This window comes from Delphinapterus leucas, unplaced genomic scaffold (assembly GCF_059928025.1).
Source record: "Delphinapterus leucas isolate spDelLeu-1000000601 "Yukka" unplaced genomic scaffold, BTC_Dleu_Yukka2 spDelLeu_asBTCV2_sq52, whole genome shotgun sequence".
Classification (NCBI taxonomy): Eukaryota; Metazoa; Chordata; class Mammalia; order Artiodactyla; family Monodontidae; genus Delphinapterus; species Delphinapterus leucas.
Window position 1 is genome coordinate 4025687 of NW_028322261.1, and position 19385 is coordinate 4045071.

At 33.5% G+C, this 19385-nt stretch overlaps 1 protein-coding gene and 1 pseudogene across 7 annotated transcripts in view; one reads left to right on the forward strand and one right to left on the reverse strand.

Moving 5' to 3' along the window:
- The window catches only part of LOC149743925 (uncharacterized), a 155690-nt gene that overhangs the window by 14723 nt on the left and 121582 nt on the right, over positions 1-19385 (reverse strand). For 2 of the 7 annotated variants that reach the window (XR_016391653.1, XR_016391657.1), the window contains one exon: positions 567-5127. The exons of the other annotated variants lie outside the window; for them this stretch is intronic. The gene's annotated coding sequence lies outside the window, so the exon portion shown is untranslated. Of the gene's footprint in view, positions 1-566; positions 5128-19385 lie in introns of those variants that run through there. 7 annotated transcript variants of the gene reach the window in all.
- On the forward strand, positions 4958-19038 carry LOC149743926 (T-box transcription factor T-like; annotated as a pseudogene).

Sequence of the window (19385 nt, forward strand, 5' to 3'; positions counted from 1 at the left end):
ACCTGGCTTTATGACCCAGGATTAGCTATATAATTTTCTGTGTTCAGTGCAAAATGAAATGTAGGCCTCCTTGTTCAAAAATTACTAAGAATTTCAAAACAGTGACAGCAGAGCAATAGACCAAGCATGAGGTTCTTTTAAGTATGGGGCCCTTCATTTGACCTGTGGGACTGCCCAGGTCAAATGCCCATGAATCTGGCCCTGTTGTGGCCCAAACTTAAATTTCTAAAGGGACTGAGACCTTGTAATCACCCCTCTGTCTGGCTGGGGTTGCTGCATCCATCCACTCACAGGTACAACTGGGTAAGTTCCAAATTTCATAATGAGAATGCATAATCATTACTGAACTGAGCATGAGGAATTGGATTAATATCAAGATTTTAGGTGTGGAAATGGTAAATAGGAGCTTAGAATTCACTAAATTATAAAACTGAAGAATGTTTCAATGTTTATGCCAGTTGAATGGTATTCTTTTAACAATGTTACTTTGTTTTCATATGTGATGGGAACCTCCTAATTCTTGAAAAGACCTGTGACTTCTGAAAAAAATAAACAATATCTTGAAGTTTTGTGACTTCACACCTACTTTATAAACTAATTGAGCTGAAGATTGGTGTTTAAAATTCTTGTGTTCTCGAGTGGACAGCTTGTGAAAAAAATTGAGGAAAAAATAATACTTACTGGAAAATAAGAAATTTATTTGGTAAAGTATAAAAATATTCTATTGGAGAAGTGAATATGGCCTGTGCATTACTTATTAATAATAATAAATATTTACAAAGCACCTTCTAGGCACTAGGAAAAGTTCTAATTGCTTTCCATTTTTTTTATTATATGATAAATGCCCCCATTTTATGGATAAGGAAACAGAATAAGTAAATATAGGTAAAAATTTAAGAGTTACAGTCTTAATCAGTTTTTTAAATTAATTACAAATTAATAAAATTCATGTTCTGGTATAAATTAAATTGTGTTTTGAATCATTTACTTTTTAAAATTTTGTTTTAATTTTACTCAAAGAGAAAAAATATACTCCTGAGTTTGATTAGAGAGAAAAGTGGTCACATTTCAGGAACTAGGTAATATACGATCTTTATATACAATGCCAGCACCCAGGAAGAGACTGCCTATTATAAGTTGTTTTTTCTCAAAGTAACAGCTTTATGGAAATATAGTTTACTTACCATATATTTTACCACTTTAAAGTGTGCAATGTTTAGCATTAGTGCTTAAGTGTTCATTGTTTGGTATATTCACAGAGTTCTGCAAGCATCGCCACTATCTCATTTTGGAATATTTGCATCACCCCAGGAAGAAATCCTTTAGCAATCTCTCCCCTGTCCTTCCTCTTCTTAACTCCTATTAAACTCATAAGTTTTTCAAAATTGAAAAAAGTCACATTGAATCTTAACGTGAGGCCCCATTTTTTGTTTGTTTTTAAGCTGTGAGAGACTTATTTGTTTGAAGTTGATGATAATTTTGTTTTTAAGAGATTTACAATGCCAAATTACTGAGTGTTTGATTATGTTAATTTAAATGTGTTACACTAGATATAACAAAATTCAGATTTTTCCTTATGTAGTATGTTTAAGATGGGTTGCTTGTATATTTTAACCCCTTAACATGACTCTGCATTGAATTTCTATGGTAACCGCATTTCTGCAAAAGCATAAAAACATTCAGAGGCTGTGCCCTCTCTCTCCTTTTCCTGTTGCCTTTCAGATCAGGAGAACATGTCTCTCCAGAAGTCACTGGAATGCCCTACATACATTTATTATTATTGCTATTTCCATCCCCCAAATTAATATCAAAACTACCATGATAGATTTGTAAAGAAACCATTTAGGACTACTCATGAGAAAGAAAATTATCTTGGATAATGACAGAAAAGAAAAAAAAAATACAGTTAGAAGATAGGAAGTCAAATTCAAACTGTTTGGCCTAATCCTGAAGGTATCATTTTCATTATATAGTCAACTTCTGCTGTGACTTTATGGCTTAATGATATGATTATGCCCAGTTGATGATGAGTAGCTCTGGTCATAGGATCACCCGAAATCCTAGTCATGTTTAAATAGAACATAGTGGTATGTGAGAAGCTCTTACTCAAACTAAGAGTAATTTACTGTCACAGCAACCAAGACTTTGTCCCCCAACTTCAATTAGGCTATGATGTTTTATCATAATATTTCATTCCTCTCAGATTTCCTATCTTTGGTTATAGGACCAGATGGTTTCACTGGTGAATTCTACCAGATATTATAAGAAGTCATACCATTCCCTCTCAAACTTCTCCAAAACATAGATGAGGAAAGAACACTTTGAAATTCATCTTACAAGGCCATCATTACCTGATACCAAAGCCAGACAAGGATATACAAAAAAATTAAATTACAGGTCAATATATGTGATGAACATAAATGCAAAATTACCCAATAAAATATTAGTAAATCAAATTCAACAGTACATTAAAAGGATCATACACCATGATGAAGTGGGCTTTGCTTCTGGGATGCAAGGATGGGTCAACACTTGCAAATTAATCAATGTGATTCACCACATTACAAAATAAAGGATAAAATCCTGTGATTATCTTAATAGATGCAGAAAAAGCATTTGACAAATTCAACATCTTTTCCTAATAAAAAACTCTTAACAAAGTGGATATAGAAGAAATTTATCTCAACATAATAAAGGCCCTATATAACAAGCCCACAGCTAACATCACAATCAGTGATGAAAAGCCGAAAGCTATTGCTCTAAGATCAGGAACATGACAAGAATGCCTGTTCTCACTATTATTTAACACAGTACTCGCAGTCCTAGTCAGAGCAATTAGTCAAGAAAAAGAAATAAAAAGCATTCAAATCAGAAAATAATAATTTAAATTGTCTCTGCTTGCAGATGATATGATATAATATTTATAATAGACTTCACCAAAAGACTGTTATAACTAATAAACAGTTTCAGTAAAGTTGCAAGATAACAAAATCAATATACAAAGGTCAGTTGTGTTTCTATACACTAATAATACCTATCAGAAAGAGAAATTAAGAAAACGATCTCATTTACAATTGCATTAAAAAGAATAAAATACTTGGTAATAAGTTTGTTCAAGGAGGTGAAGGATTTGTACACTCAAGAATTGTTCCAGATTGAATGTTGAGCATCTTTTCATGTACCTGTTGGCCACTTGGGTGTCTTCTTAGGAAAATGTCTACTTAGTTCTTCTACCCATTTTTTAGTTGGATTATTTTGTATTGAGTTGTATGAGTTCCTTATATATTTTGGACATTAACCCTTTACTCTGTATATGGTTTGCAAAAATTTTCTCCCATTCTGTAGGTAGCCTTTTCATTTTGTTGATTGTTTCTTTAGCTGTGAAGAAGCTTTTTAGTTTGATATAGTCCCACTTGTTGATTTCTGCTTTTGTTGCTTGTGTTTTTGGTGTCAAATCCAAAAAATCATTGCCAAGATCAATGTTAAGGAGCTTTCCCTACATGTTTTCTTCCAGACGTTTTATAGTCAGGTCATATGTTGAAGTGTTTAATCCATTTTGAGTTAATTTTTATGAGGAGTATAAGATAGAGGTACAATTTCATTTTTCTCCATGTGGTTATCCAGTTTTCCAGACACCATTTGTCGAAGAAAGTATTCTTTTCCCAGCAAAATAAGGTATCAAAGAGGTATCAGCACTTCTGTCATTATTGCAACTTTACTCAGAATAACCAAGATATGAAAAAACTGAAGTGTCCATCAATGGATGAATAAATAAGATGTAAAATATATATGTATGTATATATATATTTATATTATAATTAATATTATAATATATATATATAATTCAGCCATGAAAAAAAATGAAATTCTGCCATTTACAACAACATGGATGGACCCTGATTTATTATGCTAAATGAGCTAAGTCAGACAGAGGAAGATTAAATGCTGTATGATATTACTTATTTGTGGATTCTAACAAAGATAAACTTGTAAAAACAGAGAGTAGAATAGTGATTACCAGGGGCTGAAGGTTGGGGGATTGGGGAGATGTTATTTAAGGATACAAACTTAAAAGTAGTAGATAAATAAATCCTGAAGTTCTAATGTAGAGCATAGTAATTATAGTCACCAATACTGTATTATGAACTTCAAATTTACCAAGAGACTAGATCTTCATTCTTCTCATCACAAAGAAAGAAGTGATAATTATATGACACATTAAAAGTATTAGGTAACACTATGGTGGTAATCATATTGCAATATATAAATGCATCAAATCAACACATTGTACACCTTAAAATTACACAGTGTTATATGTCAATAGTATCTCAATTTAAAAAAGAAAAAAAAGTAATTGGTTGAATAATTTAGTTATCAGAATTGATGTATGTGTAACTTTACCACCTCAACGTGAAGCTCTGATTTCTGTCTAGTCTAAGCTTCAGAATTCAGTTTTACAATTGTAAATTAGAAATGAGGATTCTGAAAAGTCCTACACATAAATCCATGTAGATACATATAGCATGTGCACACACACATACACATCATACTTTGTATATTTATTTTGAATAGAAAATGGAATAAGCAGGTGAGTAGTTTCAAAGTTGAAGATTTATTCATTTTTGGAAATTTTAAGGTAATTTTAGTCAGTTTGATATAAATATCAATATACTATATGTTGGCTGCCATTGGTCTAAAAATCTACCAGATCTTCCAGCTCCATGCTACTAATAATATCTAGTACTGTTGTGAGCTGAACTGTGTCCCCCCAAAAGATATATTGAAGTCCTGAACCCAGGCACCTGTGAATGTGACCTTATTTGGAAACGGGGTCTCTGCGATTTAACCAACTTAAGGTAAGGTCATATTGGACTGAGGTGGGCCCTAAGTCCAATGACTAGTGTCCTTATAAGGAGAAAGAGACACAGAGAGGTAGACACGCAGGGTAAAGGGCCATATGATGGTGGAGACAGAGGTTGGAGGGATGAAACTTCGAGTCAAGGCATGCCAAGTATTTGCCAATGATCATCAGAAGTTAGGGAGATGCAATGAAGGATTCTTCCCAAGAGTCTCCAGAGGGAGCCTGGCACTGCTGACACATCAATTCCAGACTTCTAGCCACCAGAACTGTGAGAAAATAAATTTCTGTTGCTTTAAGTCATATACTTGTAGTATTTTGCTATAGCAGCGCTAGGATATTAATACACATACTATATACAGTAGTAGATAGTAGATTGGCCAGTGATATTCCAACTGGGTAAACATTTCTTTGACATGTTCTTACACAGATGGGCATTCACCATACCTTAATGACTTGCAATTTATAATTTTGTTTATGTGACAGACCCATGATATTAACTTTGGAACAACAACAACAAACAAAAAGTACTGGGTGAAAGAACAGTATTGTTTCTCCTGAGAGACAATTAGAAACTGGTTTCAGACAGGCTGGAAGTAGAGAATGCAAATTTTCTGTTAAAAATCAGTGGAATAAAAGCATTTTATTTCAATCTCATCTTTTCGACCCCTGTCAAATGCCTAAAAGAACAAAAGAATAGTAGAAAATTCAAGATTTAATATAATAGAAAAAAAACCCTTCAATATACAAATAGAATTATACTAGCGAAAAAATGTGAAATATTAACCTAAACAAGAGTGCATGATATTTATTTTCACAAACTTCCTCAGTCTCCAAGATATTTGTACATTTCCAAAAAAAAAAATTAAGTATCTTATTCTGCATAATCTCTACAAAATGACAGTTAAGACATCAAGAGTTATAGGAAGGCTCTGGGTACTGTGGAATATATCCTGTTGGGACCCAGATATTTGCGACAGAAAAGCAGATACCTGGCAAATAAAAAACAAATAAATAAAACCATCTGTACACTTTCTTTCCTAGCCTGAAAGTTACTTCACTGAGAGCTGAATAGAGGAGAGAAGGAAAAGCATTGCCATAGACTAAATGTTAGTGCCCCCATTCATATGTTAAAACTTAATTTACAGTGGGATGTCATTTGAAGGTGGGGCCTTTGGTTGGTGATCAGGTCATAAGGGCAGATCCCTCATGAATGAATGACACCAAACCTGCTGGCACCTGATCTTGAATTTCCCAGCCTCCAGAAGTGTGAGAAATAAGTTTCTGTTGTTTATAAGTCACCCAGTCTACGGTAATTTGTTATAGCAGCCTGAATGGGCTAAGACAGGAATAGAGGAGGCAATCCATGATTTTATAAGTTGAGGGGTGCTCTGGATACTCTAGCTTTCAACATGATGGGCTCTCAATATTACACTTTCCTTTCTGCACTTTCTTCTGTACTTTTGAGGGATAAACATGCAAGCCACATATTTCAGACAACCTAGCTTTCTGGTTTCCGCCAATTGGAGGCACTAGATGGAATTTAGAAGGAAGAAAGAAGAAACAGAATATTACTTTGCTATTTCAGTTTCTTTCAGCACCTAGGGGCTGTGACAGTAGCAGGACCATAATGACAAAAGAAGGCATCTTGCTCATGGTCTTCTTGGCATGGAACCTCCATTCTAGGAGAAGAGCATGCAGGGGTGGAGGCAAAGAAAGGCAGACCAGCTCTACAATATACAAAAATTTATTGAATTAAATGCTCGCGAAATGGGTGAATTTTATAATATTTAACCTATATTTTATAAAGCCGTTTTTTTAAAGGTGATTTTAGGCAGCAGTGAATGTCAGCAACTTTGAGAGTAATTTAGCAGCAATGGTAGAGTTTTTGCTTAATAGCAAAATACATTTCTAACAATAGCAGACACAGACAGAGAGCTTACCCCTCATACTGTCAGCAGCTCTGGGGCGAAAATGGTCACATGAGCTGTAGCCTAAGGCAGTGACAGTTTCTTGATCTATGAAGAACAACCCTCCTCTTCCCTTAACGCCTTTAGCCATTCCATCACTCTAGTCACCCGTGATCAGCTATAAATTTCCCCATCCTTAAATACTGAATGGTTTTCACATCTGCCAAATGTACGCTGAATACCAAAGAAGATTTTTCTGTCACCCAAGCAATTTGTTGAGGAAAAGTTTGGAGTCAACACCTCTGAATCCATGCCCCAGATAGTCCCAGTTACCATAGTTGTCAACATCTCTGGCAAGCAGCAAAAATAATTCAAAGATGGATCATACTTAGAAAGGAAATGATATGTGCTCTATGCACAAAACATTTTTCTTTAAATCAGTAAACGGTCATTTCTGATAAAAAGATGGTTACAGTAAAACAAAGGAATGAAAGAAATGCTTCTCATTATTCTCACAGAATTTATAGATAATACCATCTTTATAAGTAATAAGTGAAATTTGAACAATGAGAAAAAAGTATTCCAAAGAGACTTTATAGGATGTCCAAAGAATATAGAATTGAGTTGCAAAATGTCACAATATGACAAAAAATGAAAAGCCAGTGTAGAGAATAATGCCCATTATAGGTGGAAAAAGTTAGATGTTTATAAGTAGTTATGAGGGTGACTCCGAGAGAAAGAAAGAGCGGGAGGGAGGGAGGTGGAGCAGGGAGAGAGAAAGGGGAATGTAAACATGATCACAGAAGGAATGCTAGACTTTAAAAAGGTATATCTAACATGCATTATTGATATTTTTAAGAAGAACTAAGCAAATGAAAATATAGAAAGAGTCTAAAGTATAATTTTTTCAACATTTTTCTGAAATAAAAACAAGTTGAATGTGTAGACTGAAGGGGCTCATAGATTTCCAAGAAATAATGAAACCTAACATTCATACCTACCATTCCAAATCAAAGCATATTCTGGTAAGGATGTTAAAATTCAGGTACAAAGAAAGAATCCTAGGAGTAGGAGGGGAAAAAATCATGCCCCCTACTAGTGTGAAATATCAAGATGGATTCGACATCTTCACAGTAATATTCATGCAAGGAGACAGTTTGATCAGTATCTAAAATATACTAAGAGGAAGAATATGTGATGCAAGAATTTTATAATCAGCCAGGTAATCCTTTGATTTTAAAGAAAACTTTTGAGTAAAAAGGAAAAGGGTGCACGAAGTTATGCCATTTATGAATAACAAGGTCTGAAACTCCTAGGGGACAAGGTTAGGCAGTGATAAAGAAAGAAAAGGGAGAAAATGGAGCTGAAATCAACTGATTAGGTGATGAGAACTAAAGGATATTTTTTAAATTGACAGAGTAGACACCCATGCCAACCCACCCCCACTCCTGCCCAAATATGTTAAGATTAATTTTTATTTAATGAAAGTGACAGAAGCGTGAGATGGTCACATGATCAGAGCAAAGGTAGCGGGAATATTCAGCCAGCCTCCTTTGGGTTGCAGAGTCTGTTAATTTTGACTCTGTTCCCATGTGAGGACTCTTGTCAATACGCAAAGCTCATTTTTTCTAAGTTCAAAGCTTTTTCAGAATCAAGTCACCTAACACCATTCAGAAAGAACTTTAAGCAGCATCTATGTCCTTCCTGTGAAATATTTATGAGCAACTTGGATTCTGACTTTCCTGTCAAACCCACCAAAGCCTAGTCTACATTCTCTTTTAAGGACATGATGGATGTTGGAAGTGGAAATCCTGTTTATCCCCAGCCCACACCGATCTTTCTATTTTTTTCTATTTCTATAGATGATAGATAGAGAATAGAGATACAGTTAATTTCTCACCGAGCTTATTAAAAAATCTATGTTCTTACAAGATGTTACTTATATTATTTCATTTGATTTCCCCAATACTGTTAATAGTTGGCATCATAATTCCCATTTTACAGCATAGAGATTTCAATTCCATTAGGTTAAATCAATTTGTTCTAAATTACACAGAAATTCAGTTTTGTGTCTGGTATTAGAAGAATCTCTTTGTACTTCCCCACCACCCCTTACTGTAGTTGTAAAATTCACCTATTGGCAATCACATATGATAAATGATCATATGATTCCAGACAATAAATTACAAGTGTTAAACTTAAAAATAATGGCTTGTTAGTTCCCTATCCCCACATCTTTAATGACAGAAATCACAGATCTTGTTCATGAGGATCACAGTTTTTGAAGTAAAATACTGGATTTTTATTTCTATTGCTATGACGGTATTATTATAGTAATACCAAAACAAGAAAAACACAATACACAAAAAGAAAACTACACACCAATTTCCATCATAAAATAAATGTAGAAATCCTTAGCAAAATATTAATAATAGAATTAGCAATATATAAAAATAATTATACACCATTACCAATTGATATTCATTCTCAGCATGTAAAGCCTGTTCAATATTCAAGAATTATCAATGTAATTTACCCAATCCTAAAGAAAAAAAAATTGCATGGTCATATAATTCAATGCAGAAAAAGGGTTTGACAAATTTCACAACCATTCATGTTGTAAAAACAACAAACGAACAAAAAGCTCTCAGAAAAATAGGAATAGAGAATAACTTCTTCCACTTGATAAACAGCACCTATGGAAATCAAAAACAAAAAGAAAACCAAAACCAAAAATCCCAAAGTTAACTTATACTTAATGATGAAAGACTGAATTATTTCCCTCCTCAAGATCAGGAACAAGGCAAGGATATTCACTCTCACCGCACTCATTTCACATAGTATGAGGTGTTCTAGCAAGTTCAGTAAGGCAAGAAAAACAATTAAAAGACAGATATGTAGGTAAGAAAGAAATAAAATTGTCTCTATTCGCAGATGATATGATTATATACAAACTGAAGTCTAGGAATACACATATACTCAAAAAATACCCTTTTAGAATTAATAAGTTAAGCAAGGATACAGGATATAAAACAAACATAAAATATTAATTGTAAACCTATTTGCTAGGAATTAACTATGGGCAGTGAGATTTTTATAATCACTCAAAAATGAAATATAGAAATATATCCAAATAATCAAATATTTACAAGACTTGTCATCAAAAACTATAAAATGCTCATGAAAAAAATCAAAGAGGTTCTAAATAAATGGAAGACATTCAGTGTTTATAGATTGGAAGCTTCAGCTTGGTAACTGTTAGTTTTGCAAGGGCCATCATAACAAAATATCAAAGGCTGGGTAGCATAAATAAAATAAATATATTTTCTCACAATCCTGGAGGCTTAGTAAAGTCCATGATCAAGATGTCAGCAGGGTTTTATTTTGCCTAAGGCTTCTCTTCTTTTCTCCTAAATGGCCATCTCTTCTCTGTACCTTCAGAGTCTTCCTCTATGTGTGTCTGTCCTAATTGCAAATCAGGTTGGATTAGAGCTCATCTTAATTACCTCATTTTAATTTAAATACCTCTTTAAAGACCATATCCCAAATATAGTCACATTATCATATTGTTAAGTCTGGGGGGTTAAGACTTCTACACATAAATTTTGGGGAGAGTCAATTTAGCTCATAACAGTAAGGATTTCAATTATGCCAAAATTGATATATAACTTTAAAACTATTCTCATCAAAACATCAGCAAGAATTTTTGTATAGACCAGATTATTTAAAAATATATATGGAAAAGAACAAAGGAACTAGAAGAACAAAAAGAATTTGGAAAATGAAGAATATAGTAGAAGAAGCCAGTCTACCCAATTTTAAGCCTTATTTTTTATCTTTATCTTTTTTTTATTACTGCTTTATTTATTTATTTTGGAGTATAGTCACTTTACAATATTTTGTTAGTTTCTACTGTACAGCAAAGTGAATCAGCTATACGTATACATATATCCTCTCTTTTTTGGATTTCCTTCCCATTTAGGTCACCACAGAGCACTGAGTAGAGTTCCCTGTGCTATACAGTAGGTTCTCATTAGTTATCCATTTTATATGTAGTATCAATAGTGTATATATGTCAATCCCAATCTCCCAATTCATCCTTATACTATATTTAGTAATCAAGACTGTGTGGTGTGAGTGGAGGAATAGACACATAGGCCAATAGAAGAGAACAGAAAATTCAGAAATAAACTCACAAATATGCCCAAATGAGTTTTGACAAAAGTGAAAGGAACAATTCAATGGAGAAAAGATAGCCTTTTAAACCAATGGTACTAGAGTAATCTGATAGGTTAAAAAAAACTGGGCCTTGACTTGTCACACATCTTACATAAAAATTAGTATTCTGGTTGTGATATTGTACTATAATCTAAGATGTCGCCATTGAGAGAAACTGGGAAATGAGTACATGAGACCCCTCTGCATTATTTCTTATTACTGCTAATGAATCTACAATTACTTCAAAATGAAACTTTTTAAAAAATTTAAATAAAACATTTAAATCCTAAATAAGATCAATAGTCTGAATGTTGATTCATAGTAAAGCCTTTGTCAGTTTGGTGCTTGTGCTATCAACAGCAAGGCAGACTGCTATGATCAGGTGAAAAAAAGAGATTACTCTGTGTAGCCTCTCATCCTATAATACCCCACTTGAGTTCAGACCTAAATAGAAGAGAGTCCTATTTACCAATCAGCTGGGGGAACACATACTGTCTATATATATGTAAATATTTCATTTTTAGGAGATTAAAGAAATTCCTAAGCTATAAAATCAAAACTATAGTGCTTAGGACTCAGAATGTTATTTGCTAACTTCAGAGTTTATGAAGATCTTTCATTATGAGCTTAAGGGAAGAAAAGAAACTAATATGTAAATTAAGCAAAAGAAAGTTATGATAAAAGAAAAACAAAGAGAAAACCCAACAGAGAAGGTAATAAAATTCCAGTGGAGATCATTACAGGTACTTTTTAGAAATAAAGGTAGTAGAACATAATGATAAGCATGATTTAGAACTGAAAAATGTTGAGAATAAAAGCAGTACATGCAATTTTTAAATGGCCAATATAACCTCCAAAAATGACAGAAACTGAGGATGGAAATTATTTTCCAAATATAATTTTAAATGATTTTTTACCAACTGAGGAAATCCTTTCAGCCTAACATTCTCCCTCAAGGGGCATTTGGATTTGAACTCCTAAAGATGGGAAGATAATTGGTATTTTATTGCTCAATTGCAACCATAATGATGAAAATATTGTTTATTTACTTTCAATTTTGAGTCAATCTTCAGGCCACGGAAAGAAGATGCTATGTTTAAGGATGGAATGAAAATCCAAGAGCTATGATAAAAATGTAACTTACACAAAGCAGATTGTGAAGAATATTGGGTAGAGAAACAAGGGCATTAAAATTGTCATATAAAGTATGAAAACTGAATTAAAGGACTATAGAAAAATGATTGAGTTTAATTACATTGTTTATACTAAAGATAATTGACAGAAAAACCAAAACAATAACATAATTGACTAAAACAGTTGGAGAAGAGGACCTGAGTGAGTTAAATATTTATATTTGATATTGGGGGAATAATAAATGTTATCTGATATTAATAAATTCAGAAAATATATATTGTTTGAGAAGGGAAATAACCAAAATATAAACAATTGTGAAGAACTTGTCTGGAGAGTAGACTTAGAAGTGAAGAAGTGATCTGACTCTGTTGATATTTAATATAAAACATTCTTTAACATGTGATTTTTTTTAATGAGCATATATTACTTGATAAAACCAAATACTTTAAAACTACAACCTACTTACTTATAAGTGATAGTGATTTATATGATACGAAGGTGCTTATTGTTGAATTGATATGAAAAAATTTAGAATAGAAGCAATTACCAAACTAGAATCATGCATGTAAACATCTTTTCTAGCATTTTTTATGTGTTAAAATGTGTTATTTTTCTTTGCTTTATACTGTTGAATTTGAAATATCACCCACCCAAGGCTCTTCGTTTCTCCCTAGTTACTTGGCTAGCGGCTGCTTCTATTTGCAAGGACATATCATGTGAATTACAAGGAAGTAAAATAATTGGCCTTCAACTAGACTAAATTTTCACCAAGTGGATTATTGTGCCCTGATAATGCCCACAGTCTAAATGACAACACTCAAAACTCAAATGTGTTCTTAATTATAATTTCCAAGTTAGGAAAATTGTGTTTTGTATAAAATATTATTTCATTAAATTAGCCACAATAAAAAATAAGAATCACCTTTCATTGGGAATATACAAGAGTAAGTTTCAAATAATTTTATCATGGAAAGTATTATAATAATCATTTCTAATATTTACAGTTAAGAATCTTAAAATCCTTCTGGCTTTACTTTCAAGAAAAGTCATCAGCAACATTTAAAAATGTATGCTTATGAAATAAATCATCCAATTACTCTATTTCTATGTTTAAATTCCCCAGTTCTTCTGGCAATAGAATATAAGTCACTGAAGCTTTGTTTCCAGTGGAAAGTGGCTGGTACCTCCAATCCTACCCCAGAAACCCACATTTATATAATCTGCAATAATTATCCAGGTATTTTTAGGTCACTTCCATGGCTTTAATATTTACTTGTCATGTTACTTATTTTCACAGCTAGGCATCACATCACCCGTCTTTACAAATCAATTTATTACAAATTAAAGGATATAATCCTTCTTCTCTGACTAGTTTTCTACAATTTCTTTTTCCCAGCAACAAATATAATTAAAAATAATAATTGATCATTTGTTTTAACTTGTCAGTAGAACTTACCATTTCCTGGTAAGGACATCTTTGTTAAAATTGGATGATTTTTAAATGTGTCAAAATGATCAAGATAATAAAGGTCTTGAAATATTTGCCTTTTTGAATTTAGAAATGTAAGCTATGACAGAATACAATTTCTTTCTGTAAAACACATACAAAAATGAATAGCACGTTTCAAATAGTTAACTGTTATTTCACAAGGATCATAAAAATTAAATAATTAGATGAGGAACTCTGTTCCATTATTCAACAGGACAATTAGTTCTATCAACATTTACAAGTTTTAAATATAGATTTATAATGCAAATATATTTATAATGTATTTTTATTTTTTATAGTGTATTTTTAAAATCTTCAATTAAAATCAGTAATCAAAAGAATTTAACATTAATGATAATAAAGCATTTATTATAATGTTTCTTTTATTCTTCAGTTATACTATTTCAATACTTTAAATACATGTTCAATTTTATTACCATATTTATGAATTAAAAATCTTAGTTTTGCTTAATGTCCTCCACTAGCAAGAAAACAAAAATTGAATGATACATTTCCATTTACTTATAACTTGAATTCTTTATAAATAATTTTATTTATCAAATATAAATAACTATGATTATAAATATAAGGTTTCAAAAAATGAGAAAAGCGAAGGTACAGTTCATGAATTTGTGCTAATGACAGTTAATTATGCTTAAAATTTATTGTCAATTTGAACAAAAAACTATCACAAAAACAAAGTAGGACATTATATAATGATAAAAGGTCAAATCACCAGGAAGATATAACAATTACAAATATATATTCATGCAACATCAGAGCACCTAAATATATAAAACAAACACTGACAGAATTGACTAGAAAAATAGACAGAAGTGCAATAATAGTAGACGATTTCAATGTCTCACTTTTAAGAATGGAGAGACAGTTACCTTATAGGGAACAATTTTTATGAGTTTTTCTTCTCTCCTTCCCTTATTTATTTTTGCAAATATAAAAAAAAAGCACAAACTGTGAAATAATAAAGAAAAGAAACAGAGATGAAAGAGGGAGAAAGGGGTGGAAGGAAGGATGGAAAGAAGGAAGGAAGGAAGGGAGGGTATCTTACACAAAAGGTGACATACTACATACACAGTTTTCTGCAACTTCCTTTTATCACTTAACAATTTATACTCCAAAATATACAATATATAATCCATTTAATCCATTTTGTAGAGATCTTCCCAACTGCTTTGTGCAAGTACATAGTAATCCACTGTGTAGATATATTGCAGTTTATATAACTGTTGGATTTTGGTGTTAGAATTTTGGATTTTGAGGGTGATTTGAATTTTGTTACTAGTACCAATAATGTTACATTGAAGAACATTTGATACATGTCATTTCAAACTAATGTCAGTGTACTTTTGGATCTTTGGAACAGATTCCTGGAAGAGGGATTGATAGATCAAAGGCCAAATACAGCTATGATTTTGTTAGATATTGATAAAATCTTCTCCATGGATGTTGTCCCATTTTACATTTTGAAAAACAAAATATTAGACTGCTTTTTCCTCCTTAGCCTCACCAACAGAGTGTTATCAAACTTTTCATATATTTCAAATCTTACAGGTGACTAATGGTTTTGGTTTTAATTAGCATTTTTCTCATTATAAAGATTATAATATGAAATATATTTTCTAACAAACATTGTTCCATTGAAAATATGAAACCTACATTTCGATCTGAGTAGCCCAGGGAAGTATCCTGGGTTAATGACATAAGTGGCTATTTAGTTGTAATTAATTAGGTTAATCTGAAACCATCCATTTTACTCAGGACTGCAGTTTAAAGAGATAGGAGAAAGAAAGGCAGAACAGAAGAAAGGGAAGGAAGGATGGAAGGAAGGAAGGAAGGCAGGAAGGAAGGAAGGAAGGAAGGAAGGGAGAGAGGGAGGAAAGGAGGGAGGGAGGGAGGGAGGGAGGGGTGAATTAAGCTAGGTCTGAATTAAGACAAAAAAATATATGAATAAATGGGAAAGAACTGCTTAAATCAATGTAATTACCCTTGTTTGCTTGAAATCTGTGTTATAGTTTGAAGTCTGTGCCATACCTACCTTGTTAAAAAAACACTAAATTTACCTATTTTGCTCATATTCACGTTTCTCATAAACTCTGACCAGAAATTACAAATTTTAAAGTTTTACCGCATTTCAGCAGTAAACTACGTGCATAACCTCAGAAATGGATTGATGTCTCTTGTTAATACATATTTTGTTCATCATATGCTGGGTAGGAGCTACATATTAGTATATATGCTCAAATTTTTATTGCATTTAACACACCAGAAGGGACATTATACAACTAATAAGAAGTGAAGTCCATATTAAGTTATTTGATCAAATATGTTTCATGAAAACTGCCTAAGAACATCAAAACAATTAGTCAAACCCAAAATTCAATCTGAGTTAGCATTCATATTCAAAGATTTGAATTCAAAAGTAAGTTCAGAGACCAAATATTATATTTTGATTTGTTCTGGAGTGGCCATCTGCCCACATGAAAAAGCTACTGCAACCGTCTGGCAGGCAGTTTAAAGAACCAAAATAACTACTCTGCGCAGGTCAGGTTCACAGGCATCTGGGTGTTGACTTGGAAAGCACAAAAAGTAATAATCACAGCACGTGGTACTTTACCGAGTAGCCAGCCAAAAGTGTCTGTCTAAATAGTCAAAAAATTTAGCTGTCATAAGAATCCTTTGAGGAAACTTTATAAATACCTATCAAATTTCAAATATCAGTGGCCAACATTTTTAAAAACACCATAAAGATCTAATAAAATGTTATAGAAAAGTTATAATAATCCTGAGGTACCCATAATTTATATCCTGGCACATTTAAAAATGTTCCTTTTGTTTAAAAATGGGCTTCAAAGATATCAATAGTTTTATTTGTATATTTTATAAATATTTGTGTGCTAGTCAATAGTCTGATTTTTAATTGTTTAAAGCAAATCCAATGCCACAAAGAGCTACTTTAGTCATGACTTGCAGGAGTTCAAGGGGAATATCCTCTTTCTTCACCCCTCTGCCCCTCCCCTACCTTCAAGTCTTCTCCTCACAGGTCTCTGCCTGGGAACTGTGGACCTTTGCTGCTCCTTTTCTTGGAAGAGTGGCTGTTGAAAGGAGTTAAATATGGCTCTTGGGTAAGTAAGTCTGGGTTGGAGGGCCATGAGGAAGGGTCAGCAAGAGGACAATCTCCCTCGGCGTCCGGAACTTGTAGAATAGCCTGCAATAGAGTGGACCACCAGCTGAGCTCCTTGAAGTGAGAGCTACAGGCTGGCAGGGAGAAGGGTGACCCCAGTGTCAACCAAGAAAAGTTAGATATGGCTGCACTTCAGAGAGCTCACCAACCAGGTGATGGTCACCAATAACAGCAGGAGGATGCTCCCAGTGCTGAAATTGAGTATGGCTGGCCTGGACCCGAACACCATGTGTTGTTTTATCTTGGATTTTGTGATGGAGAGCAACCACTTCTGGAAGTGTGTGAACAGAGAGTGGGTGCCTGGGGGGTCAGTCCAATTCATATGTGCATATGAAACTTCTTACATAAATAAAAGCTCTAAATTCATATAGTATGAGTTGAGGGTCTACAGGGGATGACTACTAGCCACGGCATTCTCAAGACTCAATGCATATCTGTCAAGGCTTACCAGAAAGAGATTACAGCTCTTAAAACTAAATACAACTCATTTGCAAGGGCTTGCTGTGATGCAAAAAGAAGCAGGGATCACAAAGATAAGATGGAAGAACCCAGAGACAAACAGCAACCTGGGTATTACTAATGGAAGTAGCTTATCCCCGGACTCAGTTCCTCCTATCTGCTGTCAACCCCCATCCTCAGTTTGGAGGTCCTGTCTCACTTTTCTCCACCCATGGCTGTGAAAAATGCTCTATGCTGAGGAACCACAGTTCACACATCCCTGTCCCTGTCCTCAAAGCTGTGCCTAGGACTCCTCCCCACTTGGACAAGCTCATACTTAGCCCATACACTCATTGGAAAAATTCTCCAACCTATTCTGACAATTCATTTGCAAGTTGTCCATGATCTGATCCCATGAACTTAGCCCAGCCTCAGCATGTGTGTACATACTATCATGTTACTCCTGAGCACAACAGGACTGCATCAGTACCCCAACCTGTGGTCAGCTAGCAGAGCACCTTCACACCAGGGTCTCAGACAGCATAGCTACCTAATGGGCTGGGAGTCCAGTCCTTCCCAGTGAACACTATCTTACCCAAATAATCTCAGGTCCCTTCTCCTCAGGATTCTCACTCTATAAGAACCATGTCCTGGCCACAGATATTCCTGACAGCCAATATCACACCTTGGCCTCATAACCTCATGGATATCCCTGTCACCACCTTCCATGTAAACCAAAGCCTTTCCTTAAAATATACACTATTTTTTTTTTATGTCTACCACTTTTACTCAGGATTTGATCTAGGTACAAAATGACAGTCTCATAGGTCAAGAAAGAAAAAAAAATCTTATTAACTTCACTTTAAAATATGAAAAGCAATATATGTTCTGTTGTTCATCAAAAAAATAACCCCACCCATCATCTGCAACACAAGTGTAGTCCTATGTTGTGTTTGTATGCTACAGATGAATTTAAGTATGGAAACAAAACTCAGTTGGACTATTAAATCACCATTACTTGATCATAATAAAATTTTGTTTGCTAAGATCCAGAAACTTATTTGTTTGTGTCTCTTACAGAATATAGAAGATTTGACACACTAGAATTAATAAACTCAACTCGTCTTATTTAGTGAAATAAAAAGCATACTTTCAATTGCATTTCTTGTTTCTTCAGAGTAGTTTTCAGGTCCCTTTTGTGACAGCTATCATACTTATAGTTAAGCTGTTAGGGACAAAATAATAAATTCATAGTTGAGGACAACAGACTTTAACTGAAATGGAAATTTCACTGTTCTGCCCAATAGAATGCGTTTATTTTGAGCATATGTAATTGCCTCTTGTATTGTTAAACATACAATGGCAATATTTTTCTTCTGAAAAAAATAGCCAAAGACAATGAGCAAAACATTTTCTGCAAAATAAAGGCAATATGCAAAAAAAAAAAAAAAAAAGAAACAACAACAGCAAAAAACTAAATACAGTTCTAAAAAGATCTAGTGAGAGGAGTCAGTACTAGAAATTAGTGACAAACATAATCCACTAAAATTTTCAAAATTTACATAGCTCAAATTCTCGTCTTTTGCTAACTTACTGTGCATCTAGAAATATTTATTTTGGAAAATATTGAGCAAACTTCTTTTGCCCAGAATGAAAAACAAAAGAACACATGCTTTCCTTTTCAAAGGAGAGTGATTTTTTTTTTTTTGGCAGTACGCAGGCCTCTCACTGTTGCAGCTTCTCCCGTTGTGGAGCACAGGCTCTGGACACGCAGGTTCATCGGCCATGGCTTACGGGACACTCCGCGGCATGTGGGATCTTCCCGGACCGTGGCACGAACATGTGTCCCCTGCATCGGCAGGCGGACTCTCAACCACTGTGCCACCAGGGAAGCCCTAAAGGAAAGTGATCTTAAGAGCTTATAATTACTTAGTAAAGGTTTTCTGAAGATCAAATGCTTTTTAAATGCCCTTTTTTTGGTAATCTCTAAATTAATTGGAAGCATGTAAAATTGTTCTAAATTAATGATAAAAAAATCAACTTCATATTTTTTAACTGGCTCTTTAAGTTTTATATTAACAAATTGTAGCTCATGATATACCTTAAAATATTCTGATAAAGTATCCAGATTAAGTT